This window comes from Protopterus annectens, chromosome 1.part0 (assembly GCF_019279795.1).
Source record: "Protopterus annectens isolate FY-2018-M chromosome 1.part0, PAN1.0, whole genome shotgun sequence".
NCBI classification, from domain to species: Eukaryota; Metazoa; Chordata; order Ceratodontiformes; family Protopteridae; genus Protopterus; species Protopterus annectens.
In genome coordinates, this window is record NC_056725.1 from 985,147,888 (window position 1) to 985,172,113 (window position 24,226).

Here is a 24,226-nt window from a genome sequence, read left to right on the forward strand (position 1 = left end):
ATCTGAAAATTTAAGTATGAAGTTTTAGGCAGATATTGTGAAGTTAGAAACAAATCAAGCAGTACTTACTGAAAACAAAGAATTAGCTTATCAAGAATGATGAAAAGAGGGGAGTCAGAAGAATGGCTACTGCCTGGCCACTACTGATGCTGGTCTCACTACTAGTTTCACTCTGCTGGGTACAATGCTCTTTTTCTTCTTATCTCAACAGAAGCAAAACATTAGCACCAATCCCAAGATGGGAAACAGGCCACAGCTTGTTTGATAATCCACTGCCTTGTCTCAGATGATGCAACTGGATTGTTGTAGCCTTTTCCTGGTAGATGTTTTGAATAACAACCAGACCAATCAGGAATGTCAAGCATAGACACTCACTGTCCAACCAGAAACAGTCATGAATCAAGGCACTCTGCTCCTTCTCTCACCAGGAATAGAATATAAGCACAAATTCCAAACTGTCACCTATGAAGCAGTTTTTCTAGTAATCAGCAGTCTCCAGAAAATAATGTGCCTGTGCTCCTTCTTTTACCAGGAGAAAACTGAAGCAATATTCCTAATATGACTACTGACAGTCAGAATGTGGGTTCTCCAATAACTGGTGGACTTGCAATAGATGTTTAACGGTAAGATAAAAAAATGGGTTAATATCCTTAGCACTGTAGTCTGTACTAAGTGGTTATATATGAACGGGGGGGGGGGGTTAACTTAATCTTTAGCTCTCTAAGTGGAGAGCTACTAATTTTAAAACAGCGAGATAGATTGAAAAGGGGTGAAGACTTTTGTGTTCTGGTTCTATGAAATACAGTGGGATGGCCAATAAATTTAAATAATTGAAGGGGAGTGATTTCACAAAATGACAATTACTCACAACAGCCAGTGAAAGGGGAGATGGAAGGAGATATGTTGTCAAATTAACAAAAGGGGTGGACAATTAGAAAGGCACTTGTGTTTAAGAACACACAGTAACAGGGTGGGAGGGTAGAAAAATGCAAAAAAACAATTCTTTGTGACTCACATGAGGCACAGCTGTGGTCTCTTTCCAAGTTTTAATAAGCAATTAAAAGTAGAATACAAGTAAAACACAGTGTAAATAAAACAAATGACAATATACAAAATAGAAGAAGGCAATAATGTAATCTAAAATACAATAAAGCAAAAGCAATCTAAGCTTTCCCTCACAGCAAGTTTTGGCAGAGTCTAGGTGAGCTTTTCCAGCAGATCTGCAAATGGTAGAAGAACATTTGCATAATACATTCATATCTTGAGGCCGTTGTGTTCTAGGCTAAGTTATGTAAAATGTGGCTCAGTGGTAGCTATTTCATAGATTTCTCTAAGTAGTCTGCTAACAGATAAAAACATGTCTCTTTTAATTTGTTTTATGCCAGTCATATACAGCAAATGCCAAGCACTAGTCCATCATATGATGTTCTGATAGTGACCTGTGTGTTCTCTAAAAAAGTGAGTAAGTAGACTCATGGAGTAAGCATTGTATTCCTTAAGGAATAAGGCTCAGAAGCATGAGGCATTGATGCAGTAATACACACCTTCTCATGTCTGTGCACATACAGACATACACAAACATGCACAAACAGGCTCACACAGACAGATACAGACATGTATAGACCAACACATACACACAAACTTTTATAAACAAATACACACACATACTCATACTTGTTATGTAACCTCTCTACCAGATGTCACTGCTTTTACTTATGCAATGATATTTTGCATTTTTTTCGCAATTTCAAAGTTTCATGGCTTGAATTACTATATCCAGATGTGAGATCATCAATGAATGCCAATTATTTGATACCACATCTAAACTTATCACCCATGTACTCACATAACTGTGTTTTAAAAGTCTCCAATGATAGCAGTATACCTAAACTAACAAGAAGTTTGCCCCATAATAATGGTATGACTTACGAGTAGTAATTCATCCATCCATCCGTCCATCCATCCATCCATCCATCCATCCATCCATCCATCCTCAACCCTTTTTCCCATTTTTGCACATGGAGTTGGGACGTCACTTCAACAGTGACAATCATCTAGAATCAAGGTCTGCACCACAGGGTGACAACCCCTGATGCAGTAATTCATCCATACCACACACTCGCACACACACTCACACCTAGGGCCAGTTTAGAGTGCTCAATCCACATGCTGTATGCCCTTGGAATGTGGGAAGAAACCTTCTACTCCAGTGCATTGTATAATTTGGCTGCATAAGATGATCAGTTATTGTGCTGAATGGTTAATTATAATTGTAAACCATTTTTAAGATCACATTTTATTCTTATTTATAAGCTAATCACAGTTTTTTTCTGAGTATTCTGTAACCACTACAAATTAAATCAGTTTTTAAAACATTGAAGTTATGTCATGTCTCTCATTCCTCTCTTTTTGTGGGAGTATTATTTGCACTAGTTTCAGTTGCCACACAGCTCTAATTGTAAAGTGAAATAATGCTCAATTATATTCCATGAACATTTACCTCAGCCTTACAGAGGCATAACACCACTAAGTCTCTAGGTGATATAACCTTGAACATTATTTAATTTGTCTTACAACTCATGTGTTAATATTTGCAACATGTTTCTTAAATTTTAGTCCCTGATCTTCTCTTTTTGGACTTCTGTTACCATGATGGGACTAGATTCTATCTCCAAGTCAAAGTATGATTGAATTTCATGAAATTAATATTGTTTCAATCTTTGATGTTATCCAGAAGTGCTCTTCGACACACCCACCATGCTTCCAGTAATAACTCCAGCAATTCGTATGGAGTTACATGCATTGGTAACATATCTAAGTATGATTGTAAATTATTTTTATAAGACCTGTTGTTCCTACTACTACTGGAACTGTCTGGGTATCCTTCTTCCACATTGTCCTCATTTCTGCATACAAATCCTGGTATGTTATGACTTTGTGTCTCTCTGTATGTAAGACACTGTAGTCACTGGGTGTAGCAATTTCAATGATCAATGCTACTTTTGACTTCTTTTCCTGGACTGCTATATCTGGTTGTCTTGCATCTGTTTTTTGAACTGTTGGTAATGGGTGAACCCATGTGATACAAACTTCATCATTTTCTATAACCCTTTGTGACTCATGTTTCCAGTGTTTTTTAACTACTTCAGTATTATAATGTATGCACAATCCCCAGTGCAACAGTCTTGCTAAATTATTATGCCTTTCAATATAAAGTCCTTCTACCATTACTATATTACAACCAGGAACAAGCTGTGTGACTATTTCCAATTTTGTTTTACCTGTTTCTCCAGCATGTTCAATTGACCTTTTAAACCAAAATGTATGTAGTCTATTATCTTGGGCTGCGAATATTAACTTTTCGTTTTTTGGTTTAAATTCACCTCTCCTTAACCATTCCTGCATTGATCCTGAACAACATGAGGTTCTTCCAATAATTTTCTATACTTGCACCTATATTTATGCATTTTCCACATTTCTTGCCTTCTCTTCTGATCCTTCACCTTATATTCTTTCTTTTTTTTTTTTGGCAGTCTCAGTTGCTGCCTGGTTTTTATTTACTTCTATTTGATTTCCATTCCCACTTGACATCAATATACTTCTGGTAAACTAAGCAGGGAAGTAATTTTAGACTTATTATCCTCATGTTTCAAAACTTTCACTATGTTTGGGTCTTGTGAGGTCAGCAGATAAACATGTAGTCACATGATTGCAGAACTGTACATGTAATCAGTTTCAAGGAGGTCCATACTTCCTTCAGAATGGGGAAAATATAGTCTTGGTATGCACTGATTTTTATAAATCATTTTATAAATCATTTGATGAGCATGAAGCATCCTTCTTTTTTCCTGTCCAACCTATCCAACACCTTCTGGGGCCAGTCAGTCACTCCAATACTGTAAGTTAGGACTGAAAGAGCAAATTGGTTTGTAGCCTGAATTTTGTTCCTAGATGTTGGTACTGTTTTCAGTATTAATTTAAGTCTTCGAAAATATTCCTTACTGAGTTTTATTCACATTTGTTCATGTTTTATTGTTGATTCTTCATCAGTTCCCAAGTATTTATACACTCCCTCTTGTTCATTTTTTTATATGACATTACTGTCCTAATCTGATGTTTTCTTGGTGATGCAGCTTTCCTGCTTTAAAGGTTGCTTTGAAAATTTATTAAGACCAAATGGCATTCTTATATCATCTGAAAATGTTTTGACCACTTGCAGTTGTGCTTTCTGTCCCTCAACTGATGAACTATACAATTTTAAATCATCTACTAAAAGAAGATGATACATCTTTACACTTTATTGTTTTCTGAGATACAAACTGTAGACATGACCTAATCTGTTAAGTAGACAACTTAATTGGTTAAGGGCAATACAAAAGCAGCAGTGACAAAGAGCCACCCTGGAATATCCCCCTTTGAATTTTTATCCCTGAAATAATAATTTTTCCTTTATTATGGCTTAACTGCAAAGTGGTTTGCCACTGTTTTATGGTCACTGTAATGTAATCAATCAGTGTAGGGTGTATATTATACATTTTAAGCACTGTTTTATCCATGAATGTGGGATACTGTTAAATGCTTTTTTGAAGTCTATCCATGCCATACTTAAATTCTTCCTTTTTAGTTTTCCATTATGATTTTATTAAAAAACAAATTATCCTTTGTTTCATATCACTTTCTTGTATTACCTTTTGTTCTATTGCCATGATTGAGTTTTTTTCTAAATTACTATAAACTCTGTCAGCATCAGTTCTAGTGTAGAATTTATATGTTGTCCAAAAGCAAGTTATAGGTCTATAGCTTTAAGGATAATTTGCAGGTTCACTCTTAAGTAGGAGTATCAATTTTCCTGTTGTTAACCAGGCTGGTATCTGTCTGGGGTGTACATATAAATAGTTCTTACTCATGGCTAAATCTTTATGTAAAGATGTTAATACTTTTAGCCAAAAGTTAGGTACTGCATCTGGACTTGTGGTTTTCCATTTAGGAGAATTTCTTAACTTGGTTCCAGTCTCTCTGGCTGTTAATTCTTCAGATTTCATATCCTGTACATTTGGATTTCTTATTTTTTTACTTATTCTATACATTTAGCATCTTTGTTATGTTCCACAGGATCTTCATAGATATTTCTCCAAAATGTATCTATTTCTTCTTTTTTTGGTGGTGTTTCAATTACTTTTTGCCTTGTTTCCCAATTCTCAATAAAACTTTTTTGGGTCATAAGTAATTTGCTTATTTTGTACTTTCTCTTTTATATTTATCTGCATATCTTCTAAGTTTTTATGCCTGTGGTAATATTTTTAGTTTATTATTTGCGATAGTGCAGGATAAGATCTGTTCTGATACAGTGCAGGATAAGATCTGTTCTGATACTGCACATTGCTTTTATCACATCTATCTTTCTGTGTATTTTTGTTGATTTGTTCACTCTTCCATACTGTTCTAACAGTGACACTTCTTATCTTAACTGCTTTAGTGTTTTCTCTGTTCAATACTTCCATAATGGCATTCAATTTGTCCCCTTCCTTTTCATTACTGCCCTATGTTTCTGTGGTAAGACTTGATCCATTATTAATTTAGCTGCACAGTAATGCATCCTGTTTACTTATGTTATATTGCACGAGTCTCTATGGATAGTCCTAATTACCGTGTCCAGTTGTTTTATCAAACTTCTTACTTTTGGGGTTTTATTGACTTTCTGTAGTCCATTTCTTTCATTGATCTTAATATGCTTGTCCAGCTCTATTAAATCAAGCAACTCTTCTCTTAGATCATTTTCTTCTAAACTGAGGGCACATTCTTTGTTCAGCATTTCTTGGGACATTCTATAGAAAGTTCCAGAGCATCTGTCTGTGCCACCTGTTGATCTCTCATATGGGAACTCTCTGGCCTATCACTTTGTTGTATTCATGGACAAAACTTTTTATTTGAAGCTTCTGACAGATTTTGTTTTGTGGAAGTATTTTTGTTTCCTGTAATTCCTCTCTTAATCTTTTTGTATATCATCAGACTTGCCAAGGTTTCCTGTTTCTTCCCTTGCCACGCAACTCCAACTGAATGTTTGTACTGGTTTCCTATGGAATGCTGCTAAGTATCTTCATATGGCAATGGATCAAATGTTTCCCATTCCACTGGTTTCTCCTTAATTTGGGGATCCATTGTGCTATCCTGTTCTGATGTTATCTGAGTTAAATTTTCTAGACTAAATCCTTTACTTTACAGGTAATCCATATCCTCAATTTCTATGTCTTAAACTTCTCCATTACTAATCTTCTTTTCCTCTTTGTTTTCTTATCTTTTGTATTATAACATTTTCAATGTCCAGATGCCTTGGCCAGTATTTCTCTTCAAATATCTTTGGTGCTGCTCTTTTTGCATTAATTAGTTTTACTTTCTCCTTCACATAACTACTGCACCATATTAAAACTCTTTTTCTTTCCCATGTCCATATTTCTTCTTCAGATGTTTCCTGTTCTTCCTGTTTCTTTTTACTTTGGGGATCTGTTGTTCCATCATGCTGTGATGTAACCAATGTTAGACTGTCTAAATCCTTCACTTTGCAAGTATTCCATAACTTCAACTTCTATGTTTTAACTTCTACTTTATTAATCTTCTGTTCTATATTCCCTCTTTGTAATCTTATTTTTTTATTGTGAAATTTTCCATATCTAGATGCCTTTGTCTGTATTTCTCTTCAAATATCTTTGAACTGCCTTTTTTGTGTTGATTAATTTGGCTTTCCCCTTTGCATAAATATTGCACCACATCAGATCACTGTTTCTTCCCTGTATCCATAGTTATTTTTTATACTTTTCAAAAGTCTCTCAATTTTGCTCTTTATAGTTTCACACTTCCTCAGTCACTTCTTTTTCCAAATGGCTCAAGATTTCTTCATCTATACAGTGTTTTTCATAAATCTGTTGTATTCACGAACACAGATTTTTATTTGAAGCTTCTGACATTTTTCTTGTGAAAGTATTTTTCTTTCCTCTAATTTCTCTCTTAATCTTTTTGTATATTTTCTGTCTGGAAATTATGAGCTTCTTGCATAATAATAACAATAGATAATTTCTTAATCATCCTCAATAGTCTACTCTATTGTTTTTATGGCTCTATTTTGGCCTATCATTTTTTGTGATTTTTTTTGTTGGACTGCTACTTTTTTTACAACAGGGGGCTTTCTATATAACCATCTCTGATGGTTTAACTTATTTTTAGTAGACATTTATATATTGCAATCATATTTTCCATTTTCCATTTAATAACAGCTTGCATTTGCTTATATTAAAACATACACCAGTTACCCAGGATGTTTTGTTCTTTAAACAGGTGGTTAATTTATTTATTTCACATTTTCTATAGAAAAATGCTCTAATTTTACAATCATCTCAATTTTTTTATCAATCAGTAGTCAGATTTTTGGGAGACATCTGAGTTGAATGTACCAAAACTGTTAATGAACTTCTTTGTGTAACCAGAGAGTATATGGCTTGATTCCTTCTGAAAAAATGGGGATATAACTCTGTGGTACAACATTTGACTGCTCATCTAGAGCTTACATGTGCTTATGATGGCGTGGCTTTTGTCTGGCATTCAGCATAGAGTAGTAAGGCTATGAGCTATAAGTGGGCTTCTTCCTTGGTTGCAATGTTTGGTTCCCTCAGCCTTCATTTACTTACTGTGAGACCTTGAGCAAGTCTCTTAACCAGACAGTTCTTTGAAGAAACTGGGAATTTGGGCTAGGCTCCTTAAGTCATTAGAAGAGCAGAGTTTCTGTGCATCCTGTACTCATCTTTACAGGAGACTTTCCTATATTTCTGAAAGGAGTATACTCATCACTGTATTCAAAGACTAATTTCTAATGTCCTGCTAAAGATAGATAAATAAAGCTAAGGCAGCAAAGTGGCATATTCAATCTGACTTAATTTGGTAAGCATGACGGTGAAAGGGTCAGCATGGGATATTCAGAAATGAAGTGATTAAGGAGGGTTTACTAAAAGTGTTTACATTAATAATGCAAAAATACAGTGGGATCATGTCATGTTAGGGTGATGTATTCAAGCAGTGGACGTCAGTAAAAAAATATATTAAAATATGGTGGGTAATGTGAAGACATCCTGAAATATTAATGCTGTTTGATAAAACAGTTTTGACTATTACCTATAATTTCATAACTGCAATAATTTTATAAATGTGTGACCTACAGGTGAACAAATGGTACCTCTTAATAGAAAACATTATGTTTTCACAATGTTGCAAGTGATACATGCAATGTAACATAAATGGCTTTGTAGATTAATATTGTTTTGAAATATTGTGTAATTATTACTTGTATAAATTGCATGGATCAGTCAGTATAGCAAAACAGCAGTATGTTATCCTTTCTTGTCATACCTCATTGGAAAGCTGTTGAACAAGTGAACAATTTCCTGTGGGATATCTTGAATCTATCTTATACATGTATAAAGTTATAACCCTTTGTTTCACCATGCTAGTATTATTTTTGGCTAACAAAAATGTAGTTTTTCTTCATAAATCTGCAATACAAAATCAGCATTTACAGACAGACCTTTGTTATCAACACCAGTATATAGCCCATTGTTTAGCAAAAAGTTATCATAGTTTACATTTTTTGTAATCACATCATTTGTCAGATGTTATAAATCAAGTCTGTTTTCAGTGGAAGATTTGAGAGAAAAGCTGTTAGGAAACAAGTGGTTTCATAGTATAGAAGTTCTCAGGAAACAAAGGTTTTAATTAGCCTCCTGCTGTTCAGGAGTAAATGAGGTAATGATCTCATGGATTCTGCAACATCGTTAGGGTGGGCAAACAGGGCAGCCACATTAGGCACAAGCTGTTAGGGGGCACAGTTAAGTGATATCTGTCAACGCCTGCTTATATTACAGCTTGTCAGAGATGTGAGATGCATGACCAGGTTTAAAAATGCTCCAATGATCGTTAGACTAGGGTACACCTATGAACTTACGCCTATGGTTGTTGGTGCAGTACTGGTATTGAATACTGGGCATTACAGAAGTGATTGTTAACACTGCTTTTCCTGCTGTATTGAAGTGCTTTAGTGCTTTGTGTGTGGTATAAGTTTTAGCAAGCATTTTGCTACAGTTTTAAAAGCAGAAGTTGTCTCTTTTTTATCTCGTTTGAGCTGAGCAGAAATGGGACCTGGCTAGCTCCTGAGGATCATTTTTTGCTCATGGACTTGAAATTGAGGGGTTCTACATCAGGCATGAGTCAGCAGTGGCTTTCCCTGGACCTATAGACATAACACTTGGTTAAATAAAACAGGGACAGATATGAAGCCTTGAGGGCCTACATCTGTTAATCTTTTACATGTAGATTTCACATGCTGAATCACTACCCTCTACTCTCTACTCCTTAAGCAAACTAATATTAAATTATACACTTTAAGTTGCTTAAAGTCACTCTATATAGCTGAAAGTGATAATGTGTCAAAATATCTTGCTAATTCCCAAATATATTACCAGGCAGTGTTTTCCCTGATATAGTTGTTCAGATACAACATTACAAAACTTAGGTAAACATATTAAAGTAGAACACACACTGGGATGAATCTATGTTGTGTATTATGTAGCACTAGGTTGTATTTGTTAGTTCTTATCAGGATTTGTAGACAGTGCCAAACATTGATATAAGACTTACTGACTGGAATTAGAAATGTTATGATTAGTTCCTCCCTTGAAAATTGATACAACATGGACTCAGACCCAGTCACACGGTATATAAACCATCCTAAGGATGCTAACTAAGCCACTAGGGTCCATAGAACATATTCATTTTACATTATTAATAGTTCTTATTACATATTCCTTAAGACTAGCTAGGGAATTTGTTGCAGAGCATCCAGTGTTAAAAATATTCAATTAAAATATTAACCATTTCATAAGTTTCCCTTTGGGAAAAATCAGACATGGACAAACTTTATTCTTTTTCTTTGTTTGCATGTATTTAAAAACCTTTTATTGTGTTTGATGTTAGCTAACTGTAACTCATAGATTTACTTGTTGCCTAGTAACTCTTTTTTAGTTCTCCTCTAATAACATTTAGATGTTTCTTACTATTATTATTAAGCCAAAAAGTAAAAAACACCACAATCAGCAAAATCACGGAACTGAACTGAAATGAGAAAAAGTCTAGCATATAACTGTAAAAATTCTTTCATTCAGGATCCGACCAAGCGGACAGTCTCTCCAAACCAAAAATGCTTATAAGGGCACCGTCTATTCAGACCTGGTAGCAAAAAATCCAATACGTAAAACACTTGAATCAAAAGTCTATTCAGACCTCATAAAATGCTTTTCATAAGTCCTTCAATAATCCACATTCGGAGCTTATTATAAACACGGGAACTTTATTTAAAACAAGAAAAGGTAAGCGCTTTCACTATGTAGCTTTGTCAAACCATCATCTGTCTGTATAAAAGACAGCTATATATACCCATTACTAAATCAAGTTCAATTAACTTGTCAATAATTCAATTATACATTTAAAGAAGTACACGTTTATAAGTAGAAAAATTTCTTCATATTTAAAAATACGTGCTCATAAAATGCATATTCATAGAAATCCATCAAAAATCATAAGATAATAAATAAAATAATAACATATCATAAAAAATATACATAAATGCAAGGTATAAACGTAGGAAAGGGCACATGTTCTTACAGAACACTAAATTCTTAGAGCCTTTTCATTTATCTGTAAAAAATAAATAAAAGGCACTATATAGAAAGATCACAAAATATGTTTATTAAGAAACTGAAGTCATTGATATTTAATATTTAATGCTTCTCCCTTTTAAAGCTGGTTTTAATGGTATTTTTTCATTTAAACCAGGAGGGATATGAGCTTGCATCCTAATGATCCAGTCAGTCTCAATTTGTTCTGTTTTATTTCTTACATCTCCCCCTCTAATATTAGGTACATTAATCTCTATGACCATAAACTTAAAATGATGCATAGGTCCTTTCTGTATCACATCGCAAGCGCTAACCTTTTCTTGTTTTAAATAAAGTTCCCGTGTTTATAATAAGCTCCGAATGTGGATTATTGAAGGACTTATGAAAAGCATTTTATGAGGTCTGAATAGACTTTTGCTTCAAGTGTTTTATGTATTGGATTTTTTGCTGCCGGGTCTGAATAGACGGTGCCCTTATAAGCATTTTTGGTTTGGAGAGACTGTCCATTTGGTTGGATCCTGAACGAAAGAATTTTTACAGTTATATGCTAGACTTTTTCTCATTTCAGTTCAGGTCCGTGATTTTGCTGGTGGTGGTGTTTTTTACTTTTTGCCTTATCTTGGTTTCATTTAAACACCACAGCTTAACCATGGCAGAGTCAGTTGATGGTAATATTGAATTACCTTATATTCCTGTTAGTACGTTATCCAAAAGAACGACACATCCTTGTCTACAGAATTGTATGTCTTGTGACGTCAATCTGTTACTTCAACTTTAATTGGTAACGGCCAGCGTAGGTGAAGCGTTGAACAGTACAGATTATGAGACTATAAATAATTCCCTACCCTCAATGGAATCCAAATTACTTAAATTAAAATGCTTACAAATGCAGAGATTCCATTTTGAAGTCTGCATTCAGAAGAAAATTATACCGAGGGGTCTTAGAATCCTTAAAATAACAACAACAGGCAACAGGTATCCAGAGCTCCTCTATCGTTGGCAGCAGATGAACATTGAGGTGAGCTTGAATTACATGAAGTTATTGAATGAATTTTTTCTGCCTGAAGAACTTAAGTTACAAGAAAGTATTAAAAAGAGACAATTTGATCTGTATAGCGGTTTTCATGACAGCATTATAGAACCGCTGTTAGGTCGCCTAATTGATAGTGTTTGTCTCCACGAAAAAAGACTTATGGAACAAAAGAAGCATAAATTATCTAGAGACTTGTATGATTTTCAACATGGCCAAGTCTTTACCTGGCCTAAGAATAACAGGAATGGACAAGAAGGACTTAGTAATTTCAATAAAAGTGTTAATAGAAAAGCATTCAACAATGTTAATGTTAACAGAAACAGTACTGTTTTAATTGGTAATCAAATAGAGCTCCCATTGAATACCACCTTTGATAATGGCTGTGTCACTAACCCAGATGGAGTAAAGAATTATATCTCTAATGAAGTGGTATTAATTGAATCTGCTGATGCTAATATATCTAAATGCCCTATTTCAGGCAGCACAGCACGAAAGACAGAATCACTAGCGATTAACGTTCAGTTGAATTTAGGGATTAAAAATAGGTTAGGACACAACTAAAATGATCCAGTAGTTCGTAGTAAGACATCTGCCCTACCCCCTAATAGTTCAAATTCAGAGGTATATAGCCCTTTCCCCATAGCCGAGATAAATGGCAGAGGGAGAAATCGATCAATGAGCAGAGGGAGGCAAAAGAGAAAGGCCTCAGGAACAGAAATGAGAGAGCCAACGCTAAAAAAAATGTGGGAGAAAATGACCTAGTTTTGAACCTCTCACACAGGCCCCTAAGTAGATTTGAGTTAGAGGTTTTAAATAAGGGCTTAACTTTTATTCCTTCTAAACAAAGCAATGTAACAGACACAATATTGGATGTTGAGTTGTTCATAAGAAATGTACAATTAAAAATGCTATATGCTGAAAATAAATCAGGTAACTTTGAGAGACCCTTAAAGAAGCCAAGCACTTATGTTCCAAATTTACATCCTTTATTAGATGCCTTCAGTAAGATAGTGGAGAAAGACATTTATACTTTGAAAGGTGTTAACCACTCCAATACCAGGAAGAACAACTTAACAATAAGGCAAGCTAAAGCTTTGAAGGATCTTAGAGATGATAGAAATATATCCATCAGGCCTGCAGATAAAGGAGGTCCTATAGTAATTTTGGACAAGGTAGTATATGATCAAAAAATGCATGAAATGCTAAATGACACCAATTTTTATAAACCTATCCCAGTTTTAAGTGTCCAACAATTTGTGACAAATGTACACAACACACCTGATGAATTGTACAAGTTAGATATAATTGATTTAGATATATATAATTTTCTTTTTGTAGAGAGTCCAACTATACCTATAATCCAAGGATTACCCAAGGTACATAAGGATTTAAATAATCCACCCATGAGACCAATTGTTTCTGGCCGTGGGTGGGTCACCGAACCCCTTTCTATGTTAATTGAGAAAACTTTGAGACCATTAGTTGATTCAAATATGTTTATTCTAAGGGATTCGAAACAGTTCCTGTTAGATCTATATGAAGGAACAGAATCATTACCCGATGACCTTGTATTTACAATGGTAACAATGGATGTTAAGTCACTATTTACTAATATTCTGAATGAGACAGGAATTGAAAATGTTAAGCTATATTTAAATAGACATTCAAATATGTTGGAGAAACATATAGACTATATTTGCTTATTACTGGAGCTGGTCTTAGAGAATATTGTTTTTTTGTTTAATCGACAATTATATTTACAGAAGGATGGCGTAGCTATGGGCACTTCGTGTGCCAATAGCTACGCCAACCTGGTAATGGCATTATGGGAAGAGGAAAAGCTTTTTCATCTAGAATTATATCAGAAATTTGTTTGTTTTTATAGACGTTTTGTTGACGATTTGTTCTTTTTGTGGACTGGTAACATAGAAGAGTTACACCAATTTTTTATAAAAAATTAATTCTTTGACTTCTTATTTGAAATTCACTATTACCAATTCCAGGGATGATATAGCTTTTTTGGATGTCTCAATTCATCACTTGGACAATGGGAAATTAAACACGGGTGTACATAGAAAATCATGTTATAAAAATACTCTATTACACAGGGATAGTATGCATCCTTATCACATCTTTTCCAATATTATCAAAGGACAGACCATAAGAGTGTCAAGATTAAATCCTTTACAAAGTAACTATGAAGCAGAGATGAAACAGTTGAATGGGAGACTGGTAGCATGGAAATATAGATCAATAGAAATAGAAAAAGGGTTTTCAGATGCACAACATATTAGGGAGAATAAAGCATGCCCCATATTTTCTGCAAGGGGCAAGAATATATATATTGAGAAAGAAATAGGAGAAATCAATAATAAAAGACAGCAGAAAGTAACTTATTTTATACTCAAGATATAGGATCAATTAAGAATGTTATTTACAAACATTGGGATATATTAACTGTGAATCCTGAAATTAAGGAACTGGTAGGTGAACAACTGCAGTTTGTATATAAGAACAAGAAAAATCTGCATAGATTACTATGCTTTCCAAATAATAGAAGAAATGACATACATCACAATTTATTTGGAACTGAACCATGTAATAAATGTACTTTCTGCCCTTATATTTCAACACTAGTATATCTGTGCACCCTAATACTTCAAAAATGTTCATGTTTAATATTAGGGCAAATTGTGATACAGAACATTTAGTGTACTTAGCTGTTTGCACAGTATGTACTGCATTCTATATCGGAAAAACCGATAGAAAATTAAAAAGTAAAATTAGGGAACACATATATCAAATTAGAGTTAAATCTGAAGTCAATGCACTCTCCAAGCATGTGATACAGGAAGGACCTATGCATCATTTTAAGTTTATGGTCATACAGATTAATGTACCTAATATTAGAGGGGGAGATGTAAGAAATAAAACAGAACAAATTGAGACTGACTGGATCATTAGGATGCAAGCTCATATCCTTCCTGGTTTAAATGAAAAAATGCCATTGAAACCAGCTTTAAAAGGGAGAAGCATTAAATATTAAATATCAATGACTTCAGATTCTTAATAAACATATTTTGTCATCTTTCTATATAGTGCTTTTTATTTATTTTTTACAGATATATGAAAAGGCTCAAAGAATTTAGTGTTCTGCAAGAACATGTGCCCTTTCCTATGTTTATACCTTGTATTTATGTATATTTTTTATGATGTTATTATTTTATTTATTATCTTATGATTTTTATGGATTCCTATGAATATGCATTTTATGAGCACGTATTTTTAAATATGAAGAAATTTTTCTACTTATAAACGTGTACTTCTTTAAATGTATAATTGAATTATTGACAAGTTAATTGAACTTGATTTAGTAATGAGTATATATAGCTGTCTTTTATACAGACAGATGATGGTTTGACAAAGCTACATAGTGAAAGCGCTTACCTTTTCTTGTTTTAAATAAAGTTCCTGTGTTTATAATAAGCTCCGAATGTGGATTATTGAAGGACTTATGAAAAGCCTTTTATGAGGTCTGAATAGACTTTTGCTTCAAGTGTTTTATGTATTGTATTTTTTGCTACCAGGTCTGAATAGACGGTGCCCTTATAAGCATTTTTGGTTTGGAGAGACTGTCCGCTTGGTCGGATCCTGAACGAAAGAATTTTTACAGTTACTTACTATTATTATTAGTTGCAGGGTTCTTGTGATGTACTTTAAATACTTTTCCTTTTTCACTTTAGCAGTTTTTATTACCTTGTTCAACCATTTTATCTTTCCTCCTAAACTATTGGTATTTTGAGTCTAATCACTCCTCATTCTCTTCTTCCTATTTCATTTTCTTTATATTAATGTTTACTCTTTATTTTATGTTTTACAAAATTCTATGTCTCTAATGGCTGTTGTAAAATAATGTATTTCACTTTCTTTAGCTTTATTGGAAAAGTCAGTACTGAAAGGGATCTGAAAGGATTAGCCCACTTGCCCTTCTATCAAAAGAATAAAGAAAACAAAACTCATTATATTAAAAAAAAGTGCCTTAACATCAACATCTTGACTGTTTTTCTTTGATAAGTTATGGCAAATCATGAACAATGTTATGTGCTAAGGACAATTAAAAAAGTGAAGTGTACCTTTTACTGGCACTTCGGTATTGTTTAAAAGAAACATGCTAACATGATCCTAAGCCAGTTACAATTTATCTCTTTCATATTTAAAGGGAGTGTTAATTTGTTTTCCCTGTAAATAGCACAGGACATGTTCATATATTGTGTGGAGAAGTTGTATATTAATCCATGGAACACAAACATTGGATGTTTTCCCATTACCTAGAGTGGAAGAGGAAAAACTTCCTATCAGCTTCATGCCACACTGACTCCATGAGTGGGCCTCTTAATATTTTTTTAAAACTGCAGTTTGTGCATTCCATATTTCCTTAGAAAGAAAGCTCATCACAGATACAGGGAGAATCAAATTTCATTATACACCTCCCTTTACATCGTGCTATCTCAGACTGTTGGTTATATTTAGAAAGAACAATGTATGTGTGGATGGGTTTGGGTAGGATGTAACAGGCATGACAGAAGCCTTTCTATCCCATGAAAAAATACATGAAAACGTAACTTGGTCCACTGGATTCAACAAACTCAGTGCAATAATAAGACTATTCTTGCACGGAGTAGTTCATGTCCATTTAGCACAGCAGTACACGTTGAATATTCATGAAGGTGCACTGCTGTACTTCCTACATTGCCACAAAATGTGAACGAGTGCAGGGGGCATGTCCAAGTAGTGCACGGACACTGAACACGCCCCATGCACTCAGAAAGTGCCATACAGCACTTACTAAGCTGAACAGGCATAATATTAGAGATTTACTCTAATATTATGCCAGTATTTCAGTGTCCAAAGACACTGAAATGAGATAATGATCATTTCAGTGTCCACAAACACTGAAAGAAGCATCAGCATGAAGAAAGCAATGCAGGAGGTGTGTGACAGGTTCTGTGACACACACCCTGCATTACTAAAGTGCCGTATGATACTTCTGCAGCCTGCTAAAGCAGGAAATGTGTGCAAATTTTATTTATTTATTTTATTTTATTTATTTGCAGTTGGTTAATCAGGACAGTCCATTGGGCCAAGGAGAACCCGTTTTCAATGGAGTCCTGAGGAGAAAAGCTCCAATACATAAACAAAGATTACAGTAGTTTACAAATTAAATTTTTGGTTACAAGACCAAAGTTTACAGCAGTTACAATTAAATCTTTGGGTTACGTTTAGTGCAAGACAAAACATTGCATTAGCAAATATACAGTTTCTTGATATGGAATAGTACAATTTGAGAGTTTAAGAAGTTATTTATGATAGGCTATGTGGGGTGGGAACAGGAGCATTCCCACTTTAATGTTAGATGTGAGTGAAGTGATTTTTTAAAGGAAGGGAGGTTGGCAGTAGTACGGATGGAGGGAGGGAGTTCCATAGGAGTGCCAGGGCAAAGAATAGGAGGTTTTGTCCTGGGGGGTGAAGGGGTTTGTATAGTTCTATTAGGTTTTTGTTGTTAGATCTTAGGAGTCTTTCTGGGTGGTGCATTTTAAAGGTAGAGGAAAGGGAGGGACAGAGGGAGGGGTGAAAAATAAGTTTGTGTGCATACATAAGCTGAGTATAGGTGAGATAGCTAGGAAGTTCTAGCCAGTTTAGATTATGGAGAGGTGCACAATGATGGGTTAATGATTTGTGACTAGTGGCAAATTTGGCAATTTTGTTATAACAAGAGGAGAGTTTTGTCTTGAGAGATGATTGTAGGTTTGTTAGGAGAGGGGCACCATAAAGGAGGGAAGGGATGAAAAATGTAGTAGAGAGAGTGAACTTAGTAGATGCAGTGAGATATCGGTTATGTCGGTAGAGCATGCCAAGTTTTTGGTGTGTTTTTTATGTTTCGTTGTAGATGGGAACTGAATTTAAGCTGGTCATCGATGTGGACCCCTAATAGTTTGGTTTCAGTTACCAGTTCAAAAGGTGTGTTATTCTGGCTGGTGATGGAAAATAGGTTTCTATCAATGGTGTTGGTTTTAGAGGGGGTAAATACCATGAGTTTGCTATTTGATGCATTGAGTGCTAGATGATTGTCTTTCATCCACTGTTCTGTGGTAGAGAAGGCATCTTGAGTCAACTTTAAGAGAGTGGGGATGGATGTGGAAGCGCAGATTATCACTGAATCTTCTGCATATTGAATAATGTTAGCATAAGGGGATTGAGTGGAAGAAATCGTTTATGAATATATTGAAGAGGAGGGGACCCAATATGGAACCCTGGGGGACATCAATGGGGGTAATAAGGAAAGAGGAGATGGCTTTTTTCCTCTTGACAGCTTGTTGTCTGTTAGAGAGGTAGCTGGTGAACCAATTGAGAGAGGAAAGGGATAGGTTTAGGTTAGATAGTTTAGTAAGGAGAAGGTTGTGAGAGATAGTATCGAAGGCCTTGGAGAGGTCAAGTAAGAGGGTAGATACAATAAAGCCAGAATCTCTGGCTTTATTCACAGTTTCCACAAAGGATAGGAGGGCAGTCATAGTGCTGTGACTGGGTCTGAGTCCGTGTTGGGTGGGAGTTAATATGTTGTTATGTAAGAGACAGGGAAGGAGTTGAAGATGGATGCATTTTTCTAGGAGTTTCGAGATGGCAGAGAGGATGGCGATATGATGAAAGTTAGAAATATTGTTTTTATTGCCTCCTTTGTGCAGAGGAATGATGAAAGCCTTTTTCCAGAATTGGGGTACAAAACCTTCTTGGATAGAGCGATTGATTAGGATGCTGATAGGGAAGGCAATGGCTTCGGCAGCCATACTAAGGAAGGTTGAGGGAATGTTATCTGGGGCATTGATGCATGGTTTTAGCTTTTGCAGTAATTTTTTTATGGTAGAAGTAGGAGTGGGTTTTTTGAGAATGGTGGGGGTTGAGAAGGTAGGGTCTGGGAGAGTGGAGGTGAAGGGGTGACAAGAGAGGGGGTGCAGAAGTAGGGGGTGCATTGTTGTTAGAGAAGGATGAGGTTAGTTTGGAAATAGAATCTTTGAAGAAAGAGTTGAATTGGGTGACCACATCTTTATCTAGTACATTTGGGTCAGGGCTTGGGTTTTCAGTTGTGGTGGGTTTTAGGAGGGTAGTGATACCTTTCCAGAATTTTTGTGGATTGGTTTTATGGTTGTTTTGAAGTAAGGAGAAGTAATTCTGTTGGTCGGCTGTAATAAGCTTTTTAACTCTGTTGCGGAGTGTTTTGAACTCAATAAGGGTGGTCGGAGTTTTGTTTTTTTGTTAATATGCCCAGGTTTTGTCCCTAAGGTGCATGGCAGTTAGTGTGTTTTTGGTTAGCCAGGGGGCAGTTTTTTTCTTATTCTTTTGGTTATTTTGGGGGCATAACTATCTAGAATTTTTAGGAAAGTTGCATTGAAGTGAGCGCAACAGCATTTTCCAGGGGTAGAGTTTTTAGAGGGTTCCAGTTAAGTGATTTTAGGGAGTCTGAGAAGGCTTTGGGGTTGAAGTTTTTTTAGGCAGCGAGTGATGATGTAATTATGAGTTACTTGTAAGGGAGAAGGAAGATGCCTTGTAAAGATGGGAAGGTGGTCGCTGAGGGAATCAAGAAGAGTCCCACTATCAGAGTAGTAGTGGGGGTGAGAGACTAAGGTCCAGTCTAGGGTGCTACCACTGGAGAGGTCTTTACAGGGCCTGGTAATGGAGTTGATGAGCTGAGAGTAATTATATAGGTTGATATTCAGGGGGTGTGTAGGGGACTGAATGTAGGACCAGTTAATGTTTGTTGCTCCCAGGATGATAGTTTCATTACTGATATTGCTAGAAAGCCAGGAGAGGATATCCTCAAGTACTGAGATATTGTCTCCAGGGGGAATGTAAAGGGAGGCTATGCATATGTGTTTGCATTTATTTAATTGAAATAGAGCTAGTATTAATTCTACATTGGCGAAGTGGGGAATGTGTTTATTGTAGGGAGTAATGGATAGGGAGGATGAGAAGAGTAGAGCTACTCTGCCACCATTTTTGTGTGCCCTATCTTTTCTGATAATGGAGTAGTTAGGTGGTACTATTTAAGAATCCTTTATATAAGGTTTTAACCAGGTTTCTGAGATAGCTAAGATGACAGGTTTGCTGTGGAGAAGCCAGGCATGCAGGTTGGGAATTTTGTTAGCTATGCTTTGGGCATTTAGAGAAGCTAGAAGGATGGATTTGGATGTAGAGCAAGGGGTGTTTGGGCTGGGGTTGGAGTGTATATCTCCAGATATAAATATGGTAGTTAAATGTTGGATTATGCTGAAGAGGTGTTTGGATTGCTTTGTTTCTAGGTTGTGATTTGTGAGGGTTTTGGAGGTTAGAGGGGAGGTAGGGATTTTATAAGCAGTGATTAGGTTGCAACAGAAGAATAGATGGTTATTAATGGGATACAGGCCAGAGGATATTGAGATAAATGAGTGTAAGTATGTTGTGGGGAGTGAGTTGGTTGTATAAAGGAATGGTGTGTGGGTTATGGTGTTGGGCTGGGTAAGGTATTGGATGTAAGTTAGGGTCAGAAGAAGTGATAGTTGAAATGAGAAGGATGTGTGTTTTGTAGGCATGTTGAAGCTTTGCTAAGGAGGATATATGGTGTTCAGAAAGGTATAGGAGTAGGTATTGCCTTATTAAAATGGAAGGGAAGGGTGGGGTGATAGATGGTATGTAGGGGAGGGAGTAGGAAGTGGGTGGTGGTGAAAGGGGTGGAAAGAGGAAGTAGGAGTGGCTAGGTGAGTATAGGTTTAGAGCTTTGGGGTGGGTGGGAATTGGGGGTAGGGTAGGGAAGCGGAGTGAGCTCGCAGGGCAAACAGAGTGGGTAGACACAAGTGAAAGAAGAAAAGCTTCAGAAAGCAATCTGAGATGGTGAATACTGAGGTGAGTTTAGATGTGGGTAGATGTAGAGGTAAGAGTAGAGGGTTAACTAGGTACTATTGTTGAGAAGGTAAGAGGAAGGAGTTGGGCAGTGTTGTCAGTGGTCCTTTAGACAGCTGAGGTGATTTAGAGTTATCTGTAACCTAGAAGAAAAGAACAGGTAAAACACAAGCCAAGAAAAGTGTGCCACATAGTGGGTAAAAAAATAAACTACAGCAGTAGTTAACTGTAGGAGATTGCAAGTCCAGGATTTAGAGGAGGGGGAGGTAAAGGAGGCAGCTCCTTTACGTAGCTACTTTTAAGTAGGGAAAGGTAAGCTTTGTGAAGGGTGGATGCAGAGGAGAGAAGGAGTGTTTGTAAAAGGGCAGGCAGGGGTTTGGCTGCTGGCTTTCCTGGCTGGGTAGCGTATTTAAAGACACAAAGAAATCATAAAAGCAACAAATAAGCTTTACTGCCAGGTGTGGGAATCACATACTTTCCTGCTTCCTTAGGTAACAGAGTTCTGAGGTGGGAAGGCATTATTCTTAGTTTGCGGTGGAGGCAGTTGGAGATATTTATAAACAGCCCTTGGTTGTAGGTAGGAAGGTTCTTAGTTCCAAGAACAGGATAAGCAAGTTGAAGAGCTGGGTAGGTTAAAGAGAAGAAAAAAAAATAGTATAAAGAACACAGACTTATTTAAGAAATTAGGGTACAGGAACTATATGCTATACAGCACTAAGCAAAGCACATAAATCATTTACTCAGAAATATAGAGAGACATATCAAGGGTATGCATTGGCACAAGAAAGAAATATAGGAAACAATGTAATATAGCAGGTCAAGTAAGGCATAACACCACAAATTGAGCTGAAACAGTGTAGGAAACAATATAATATACCAGGTCTAGTAGGCATAACACAATATATTGAGCTTCAGTGATAATATTTGCGCAGGCATTTAAACACACAGGTATGTACCAGTTGACAAGAGATGGCTACTTGTGATGCTGCCCACATGGAGGAATTTGTGTAGGCACTACACCAGCTTTATAGGCCCATTATATGAATGTCAGGTTGGGTAGAGTAATTAGGCTGGCATAAAGCCGTAAGAGACTTAATAAGTTAGCAAGTGAGAATACCAATATGTGCAAAAGCCAAATTACAGAATGAATTCCCTCAGGCTAAATAATGATTAAACAAGCGGTTGACCCAGAATCATATCAGCTCAGCAAGTGAGGTTTAACTGCATATGCAACACTATCAGGCAAGAGAATTCCCTTGGGCTATAATAGTAAATAAACAAGGGAGTGACCCATGGAGAGTCTTATCAGTTCAGATAGGGAGGATTAACTACTTTCGCTTGCTAACATGCACACATAATGGGGGATAAATCACTGAAAAGTGACAAAACACACATATAGCCCTCACTGACATAGAAAGTTGATAGAGAACAGGTCATGCATTAGCATGAATTATGAAAAGGTAGAAGTCTGAAAGCAAATGTATGCCAATATTCCCTTACAGCAGTGCATGTTGACAAAGGCACAAATGATGGGGGAATAAATAAAAAAATTAGGGACACACCGGAAAAGTTCCCTCGCACACTTATCAGAACACCATAAGACTTACTTACATAACATAATATAAAAATAATATAAATTTTTTTTTCAAGCCTAAGGAATGTTTATAAGTAGCTAAGCAGGTGTGCGTATTATGGCCATCCACTTAGCATAGCTTAAACATCCCCTAGGATATAAACACGAATATAAAGCTGACCTTTCCAAACTGAGATAGTGTAGTGGTTAGAGTCCTGGATTTGTATGTAGGCATTCACAGTTCAAGTACCAATGCAAGCAGCTTATTTTTCTATGGGAAAGTAGTGTTAAATTATTTTTGTAAACTTAAATTATGTAGCAACTGTTTTTTGTCAGCCAGTGTAGTGTAACAGGTCCAAAGTGAGATATCAGTCTAGAAAAGGTGTGAAGCCCCCATATAAACACAAGTGCCCCATACAGTATAGTCACACAAGAATAATAATTTATTGAAAGCACATAGGGTGATGTCATGGAAGGTAAACATAAAATTATAATATGCCAGTAATGAGGAATCAGTCCCACAATCATAATACTTTATAAAATGAAATGTGAGCAATGCTAATTAGTGCTCAGCTATGCTAACCTAGTGTAAGCATTGCTTAAATGTAAATGCTAAGCAATAAGTAGCTAAGTGGATTAGTGCATTGGGAAGCAGTGCTCAACATCTTTCCCTTTAAGTGCTGCTAATTTTAGCTAAGCAGATTTGCCCGTCACTTAGCTTAGCTCAGCATATTCAAAATGCTCCAGTGATGGCAAAGGTTGGGAATTTGGCTCTATTTAATCCTTGCAGGCAGGAATACAGCCATAATCAGTTGTAGCTCATCCTTGCAGGTGCTTTGGGAGGTGTAGGAGAGGGTTCATGATTTTGGGTGCAATGCTGGAGCATTCAGGCGTCTAGGGTCATGGTTGGACTCCTAGTGAAAGACCATGAGGAGAGACTGCTGCAGGGCCAGTATCAGGGCTCCCAATACAAAGCAGAGGCCTGGGACAATCTTGCACATTATCTTACTAGTACTACTGGCATCCCACGAACTGGTGATCAGGTCTGGCACCATTTCGCTGACCTCAAACGTATGAAGAGGGAGATCTTGGACCAGTGGACTCAAGACGCATGGGCACAGAATGTCCCAGAAGTGTGTAAGTATTGGTATCAATTATTGTTCTCCAAAGTCTAGCCTGTGTATGTGATTGATAGGTATGCATACATGTTTCTTTATCTCCTGTACAGCTGCAGATGAGAGGGCTGTGAGCATAGACGTCCATGCCAGCAGGTTGATAAAACTGCGCAGGGAGGCTGGTGAGTACAAATCTAGCTTGCAGTATTCAGGGCAAGTAAATAGAAAGAAGTAGAATTTCAACTGCCAGTAAGTTAAAATGTGTACTGTGTGTAATGAATAAATGAGATGTTAGCAGAGTAATACTGATGTACAGGATATCTATCAATAAAAGTGCCAGTACCCTTCACTAAAACTAAAAACGCCAGACTGTTGTGTTTGCTTTGGTATATGGTGGTATGACTCTAAATTTGTACAAGTTCTGGATAGCAACTATGGCTCTGACAGCATGAATGAATCGAGGCTCATCTGATCCCTGAATAGTAATCTGTAAACTAGTATACTGTATCCCCTACAAGAGTGTTTAGTGTTAACCATTGCTCTCCAGATTGTTATATGTCAAAGTATTAATACACAGTACAAGAACTATCTGCCATGCATGAATGTCAGAATTACAAGGTCACATTGTCCAACCAAGTGAGTATTAGTTAGAAAACAGTCAAGCAACCAACAGTTCTTCAGTAGCTCATTGTGTTGAAACACAGCTTTGTTGTACTTTTTCTGCACAAACAGGCATGGTTCGAATCCTGGGAGTGGTAGTAAGCTGTTGCATAATTTCACCCAAGAATATGTGAATATGCGTAGAAACAGTCATGTAGTGTTAAAAGAAATTTCTTTCACAGGTCTGCCAAGTAAGGAAATG